Source organism: Prionailurus viverrinus, chromosome E1 (genome assembly GCF_022837055.1).
Source record: "Prionailurus viverrinus isolate Anna chromosome E1, UM_Priviv_1.0, whole genome shotgun sequence".
Lineage (NCBI taxonomy): Eukaryota > Metazoa > Chordata > Mammalia > Carnivora > Felidae > Prionailurus > Prionailurus viverrinus.
The window spans coordinates 18,699,775-18,706,315 of record NC_062574.1 but is presented as its reverse complement, the minus strand read 5'-3'; the positions used below and the strand labels follow the sequence as shown (position 1 = coordinate 18,706,315).

The following is a 6,541-nucleotide window of genomic DNA, read 5'->3' as shown; positions in this document are numbered from 1 at the left end:
ATATTTATGTGGGTCACAGCCACCTCCGTTAATGATTCAGTTATTCCTGACTGTCCCAGTTTAGGAATGGCTTCTGGAACCCTCCTCCTGTCTGTTGTGCCAACTCCCCTGGGTCCAGGTACAAAGATGCGGGGCCAGAGGGCCAAAGGAACGTGTCCCATGTTACCTGGTACCCAGAGTACAACAGGCAGTGGAGAAAAAAACAGGCCGTTGGAAAGACGGAATGATCTTTCTACTTCCTTTATGGAAAATATGTCAAATCTTCACACAAAGAAGCAAAGAATATGCGGCCAAAAAAGTAAAAGGCGTTATAGTGCCAGGAAAGTAATAAAAATATTATTTTTCTGGATTTTATGATGTTTGGGGTATTCATTGCAATGATTCAAATGTTTGTGTCCCCCCAAAATTTGCATGACCACCTTCACCTGCTTTGCCCACCGAGAGTTTTTATTTATGGAAGTGGCGGTGGTTGCCATTTATGGTGATGACGTGAAATTTGCTTTTATTTATTTTTTTTTAATTTTTTTTTATTAACGTTTATTTATCTTTGAGACAGAGACAGAGCATGAATGGGGGAGGGTCAGAGAGAGGGAGACACAGAATCCGAAACAGGCTCCAGGCTCCGAGAGCCCGAGCACAGAGCCCGACGCGGGGCTCGAACTCACGGACCGCGAGATCGTGACCTGAGCCGAAGTCGGCCGTTCAACTGACTGAGCCACCCGGGCGCCCCTGAAATTTGCTTTTAAAATAAAAGCATCCAGGGGCGCCCGGGTGGCTCAGTCAGTTGAGCATTCGACTCTTGATTTCGGCTTGGGTCATGATCTCACGGTCCGTGAGTTCAAGCCCCACGTCAGTGTGGAGCTGGCTTGGGATTCTCTCTCTCCCCCACTCACACTCTTGTTCTTTCTCTCTCTCGAAATAAATAAGTAAACTTTAAAAAGGACAGAGAAGAAAAGCCTAAGTTTATTTAAAGGAAATCGGGAGCTAAGACTAGTCCCAGGCTAATCACGCAAGGACTAAAGGCCGAGGCGGCCGTGTGTCTGATAATGAACTGATAGGACGCCAGTCTGGAGGCTCACCTGGGTTCCCCACTGAGGAAGTGTGAGCAGGGACTCTGAGTGTGCTTGGTTCCACTCCTCAGCCCTGCCGCCCGTGGAAAGGATGTCAGCACTCTGCAAGCTCAGCCCCGCGGCCACTTCCTCTCTGGCCTCACCACCCACAAGTAAGATATGTGAACAAATAGATACGGCGTAGGGAGCGCTCGCTCTGTGCCAGGCGCCGGCCTAAGTGCCTTCCAAGCATTAGCTCGTTCAGCCCTCCCGATGACCTAATGAAAGAAGGCCCGTGATTCGCCCCACCTTACCGGTGAGGAAACTGAGGCTCACAGAGCTCAAGTGACCTGCCTGGCCTCACTCAGCTGCTGTGCCCCCACTGAAAGCTGTACACGCTTCTTTGACAGCACAGTAGTGCGCTTAATAACTGGTACCCCCGCCGACCCTAATGATCTATGAAGCACTGGCAGGAAAGGACGAGGTCCTCTCGGTCTGTGGTCCCCAGAGCCAAGTTCAGGGCTGGGCATGCAGCAAGTGCTCAGTAAGTGCTCATAAATGAAGTGCTCATCTGCACTTCTTCAAGGGGGTTTCACTTTCCTCTCTGGGCCCAGAGGTAGACTCACCAGCAGGGCCCCTCACTTGCGTGGACTGGGGGCAGGGCCCTAGCCATGTGTGTGTTTGGTCATCTGTTTTGGTTAAGTACGTTTTCCTTTCCTTTCCTCCCTCCCTCTCCTCCCCCTCCCTCCCCCTCCCTCCCCTCCTTTCCCTCCTTCCCCTCCCTCCCCTCCTTCCCCTCCTTCCCCTCCCTCCCCTCCTCCCTCTCCTCCCCCTCCCTCCCCTCCTCCCCCTCCCTCCCCCTCCTTCCCCTCCCTCCCCTCCTTCCCCTCCTTCCCCTCCTTCCCCTCCCTCCCCTCCTCCCTCTCCTCCCCCTCCCTCCCCTCCTCCCCCTCCCTCCCCTCCTCCCCCTCCCTCCCCCTCCTTCCCCTCCCTCCCCTCCTTCCCCTTCCTCCCCCTGCTTCCCCTCCTTCCCCTCCCTCCCCTCCTCCCCCTCCTTCCCCTCCTCCCCCTCCCTCCCCCTCCTTCCCCTCCCTCCCCTCCTTCCCCTTCCTCCCCCTGCTTCCCCTCCTTCCCCTCCCTCCCCTCCTCCCCCCCTTCCCCTCCTCCCCCTCCCTCCCCTCCTTCCCCTTCCTCCCCCTGCTTCCCCTCCTTCCCCTCCCTCCCCTCCTCCCCCTCCTTCCCCTTCCTCCCTTCCTCCCCCTCCCTCCCCTCCCTCCCCCTCCTTCCCCTCCCTCCCCCTCCCTCCCCTCCCTCCCCCTCCTTCCCCTCCTTCCCCTTCTCCTAGGTTTATTCATTTTTCAGAGAAAGAGGCAGAGCATGGGTGGGGGAGGAGCAGAGAGAGAGGGGGAAGCAGGCTCCAGGCTCTGAGCTGTCAGCACAGAGCCCGATGGGGGGCTGCTTGAACTCACAGACCGGACCGCAAGATTGTGTCTGCCGCTTAACTGACCCAGCCACCCAGGCGCCCCGTAGGTATCCATTTTTCTTAAAGATGCCTCCCAGATTTGTAATTCGGGTCCCACAAGATCTGCATGAGGTGCCGTTGAAAATGCAGATTTCCAGACTTACCTCTAAACTTCCCAAGCCCAGGCCCTGGGAGAGATTCCAGGCTCACCAAAGTCTGAGTATCACTATGCTAGATGTTTCCTGCCCCCCCCCCCCAACTTCCTTGCTGGCTGTATTTACTTTAGGGCTCCCAGGAGAGTCATTGTTCTGGAATGGCCATACCCTCCTGTGTTTTTTAGAAAGCTGTGAATTCCAGTAAGTGGAAGTGCAATAGTTTCGGTTCCTTCTTATCAAGACAAAGACCTTGGCTCTGCCAGTGAGAGTTCAGCTGGGGCAGAGGTGAAGGAGGCCAAGCCGGCAATGGGGTGGGGGGGAAGCCTGCAACCCTGTCCTGACACCATCCCTCCCCTGCCTCATTAAAGGGTCCTCTCTCCTTCCCCTTCCAAGCTAAGCCTACACACTCGCCTCCCCACCATTCCTTCTAAATAAGTGTTCAACTTTGATTCCTGCCCTGGGAAGGAGTGACTCGGTCAGCAGCCCCTGTGGAGGAAGGTCAGGCCTGGGGTGAAGGTGGAACTCACACTGGATGCCCTACAGACGCTCCAAGGAAGGCTGGCACCCTTTCATTTGCCCTGTAGTAACCCCGGCACGAGAGCCCATTGGCGCCTCCGAGCCTTCACCGAGAAGAGACTAAGGACAAAAGGGGAGCTGGAGGAGGGAGGGACTTCCCCAAGGCAGTGGGGGGATCTGTGGATGGAGGGTGTGGTCCACACAGCATGAAATGCCCAGGCAGCGGGAGAGGCAGCCAGCCCTGGAGGTGATCTCAACCAGGCTGTAAGATCATCGGAGGGGGACTTCGTATTGCATGGTCTCTTCTCGGGGATGCAGTAGCGCCCCCTTATCCGCAGTTTCGGTTACCCGCGGGCAACTGTGGGCCAGAAGCGTAGGATCCTCATTCTGGCATGTTGTCAGGAGGTCAGGCATAGCCTAAGGCCATGTCCCTCGCCTCCCTTCAGCTCCCTCGCAGGCATTTCATCCTCTGGAGTCACAAGGAGAAGGGCGAGTTCAGGAAAATATTTTGAGAGAGAGAGGACCCACATTCACCTTTTATTATAGTATATTGTTGCAATTCTATTTTATTATGACTGTAATCTTTCACTGTGCCCAATGTATCGATTCAGCTTTATACGTACATATGTACAGGAAAAAAAGTACTATCTATACAGGCGCTGATAGACCTAAGACCTCAACCGTATCTTTGGGGTCCTGGGACATATCCCATGGCGAAAAGGGGGGCATACTGTATATGATATCTTTCCTTTTAAAAAAAATTACTTGTTTTATTTATTTAGATCCAAGCCAGTGAACGTATAGCGTGATATATATCTTTCTGGCTGGCAGACAACAAACCTGTTGTTTGCTTTTTAAAATTTTTTTTAAAATTTTGAACTCCACAGGGAGTTGAGTTCCCCGGGCCTCTCTCAAGCTGTGTTTTAGAAATTGAGGTATACTTTGCACACAAGCGGAAAGTGTAGAAGGTGAAGTGTGTAGCTTGGTGAATTAAAAAAAAATTTTTTTTCAACGTTTATTAATTTTTGGGACAGAGAGAGACAGAGCATGAACAGGGGAGGGGCAGAGAGAGAGGGAGACACAGAATCGGAAGCAGGCTCCAGGCTCTGAGCCATCAGCCCAGAGCCCGACGCGGGGCTCGAACTCACGGACCTCGAGATCGTGACCTGGCTGAAGTCGGACGCTTAACCGACTGCGCCACCCAGGCGCCCCGAAGCTTGGTGAGTTTTGACAGGCGCACACACCCAAGGAGTCCGTATCCTCTTGAGACAGAGAGCATTTCTATCACCCCAGAAAGATCCCTCCTGCCCCTTCCCAGTGGCAGCCACTGTTTGATCTCTTTCCTCGTAGGTTAGTTGGGTCTCGTCCAGAACTTCCTAGAAACGGAAGCACTCGGTGTGTACGTTTTGTGTCTGGCTTCTTTTCCTCGGCATGATATATTGGAGACGTACCTAAAATGTGTTTATCAGTAGTTCCATTTTATTACTGTATTCTGTTGTGTGACGACAACGTGTTCATCTGTTTGCCTTTTGAGGGCTGCTTGGGCTATAAGATCCGTACACAGGTCGCGGTGCGGACATACGATTTTATTTACTGTGAGTAAATCCCGAGGAGTGGAATTTCGAGGCCACAAAAGAGGTATGTTTCACTTTGTGAGAAACTGCCAGAACAATTTCCAGTGTGGCTTACAGGAATTTGACTAGGGTGTGTTTTACTAGGAACCTGTAATTGGGGGAGCTTGCAAAGTGGTCTTCTCTGTCTGCTGGCACAGTCTGAAGTCACCGAGGCGGGCAGTCAGGATGGGGACAGGGACGTGAAGGGGTGCGTGTGGAGCCAGAACGAACTGTCACGCGAGAGAATGGGTGGAACCCATGAGGATACAGCCCGCGCCATTCTGTCACTGCGTCCACGCCTCTATCGTTGGTGATGAGCGCGTCCGGCAAGAGACGCATGAGCCCTCCAGTCACGCATCTAAACGTGCCCCGGGAACAGAATTAGGAGCAGCTGAAGGAGGAGATACAGCGGTGCTGAACGCAGGGCCAGCCGCCAGCCCCACACCAGCAGGACAGCGAGCAGGTGAGTAACAACACGCGTGAGCCTTCCGGGCGTGGAAAGGGTATGGGTGAGATTTCAGTTCCTCCTTCCAAACTGCGTGTAAAACTCCTTTTGTGGCCCCTTCACATCCAGAACTTGCAAAAAAAAAAAAAAAAAAGGGGGGGGGGTTGGGGGAATTCAGGGAAACATAGTCCCAGCTTAACTAAGAGGTCCCAATAAAAATATTCCACTCCATGAAGGGAATTAAGAGTACATTTACTGTGGGGTGTCCAGGTGGCTCAGTCGGTTGAGCATCTGTCTTCGGCTCAGGTCATGATCCCACAGCTCGGGAGTTCGAGCCCCGTGTCGGGCTCTCCACTGTCAGCTGTCGGTGCAGAGCCCTCTTTGGATCCTCTGTCCCCCTCTTGGCCCCTCCCCTGCTCACTCTCTTTGTCTTTCTCAAAATAAATACACTTAAAAAATTTTTCTTAAGAGTGCATTTACCGTAATGAGCACCCAGAAATGTATAGGGTTGTTGAATCACTATATTGTACGCCTGAAACTAATAGAACACTGTATGTTAATTATACTGGAATTAAAAAAAAAAATACACTACTCCAGGTCTTGCTTTTTTTAAAAATTTATTTGTTTTGAGAGAAAGTGTGCACAAGCCCGTGCATGAGTGGGGGAGGGGCTGTCAGCACAGAGCCCAGTGCGGGGCTCTATCTCCCGTGCTGTGTGATCACGACCTGAGCCGAAATCAAGGGTCAAACATTTAACCGGCTGAACCACCCAGGTGACCCTAGGTCTTGCTTTTTTTTTTTTTTTTTAATGTTTATTTATTTTTGAGAGAGAGAGAGAGGGAGAGACATGGAGCCTGAGCGGGGGAGGGGCAGAGAGAGGGAGACACAGAATCGGAAGCAGGCTCCAGACTGAGCTGTCGGCACAGAGCCTACGCGGGGCTGGAACCCACAAAGCATGAGATCATGACTTGAGCTAGTCGGATGCCTTAACCTACTGAGCCACCCAGGTATCCCTATTTACACACATTTTTAATCCCTTTATCCACCGATAGACACTTGGGTTGCTCCCATTTCTTGGCTGTGATAAATAATGCTGCTATAAGCTAATGTTGGGTCATGGGGTAATTCTATGGTTTGTTTTTTTGTTTGTTTGTTTATTTATTTTTGAGAGACAGAGAGAGGGGGAGACCCAGAATCCGAAGCAGGCTTCAGGCTCCGAGCTGTCAGCACAGAGCCCATCACGGAGCTTGAACCCCACAAACCACGAGATCGTGACCTGAGCCGAAGTCAGACTCTTAACCG

General features: G+C 52.3%; 1 long non-coding RNA gene across 1 annotated transcript; it reads left to right on the top strand.

Annotated features, from left to right (window-relative positions):
- The first annotated feature begins 4,363 nt into the window (after positions 1-4,363).
- On the top strand, positions 4,364-6,471 carry LOC125151441 (uncharacterized). Its single transcript, XR_007146797.1, has 3 exons — positions 4,364-4,820; positions 4,901-5,258; positions 6,415-6,471. It is a non-coding gene; the product is annotated as an uncharacterized LOC125151441 (long non-coding RNA).
- The last annotated feature ends 70 nt before the right edge of the window (positions 6,472-6,541 follow it).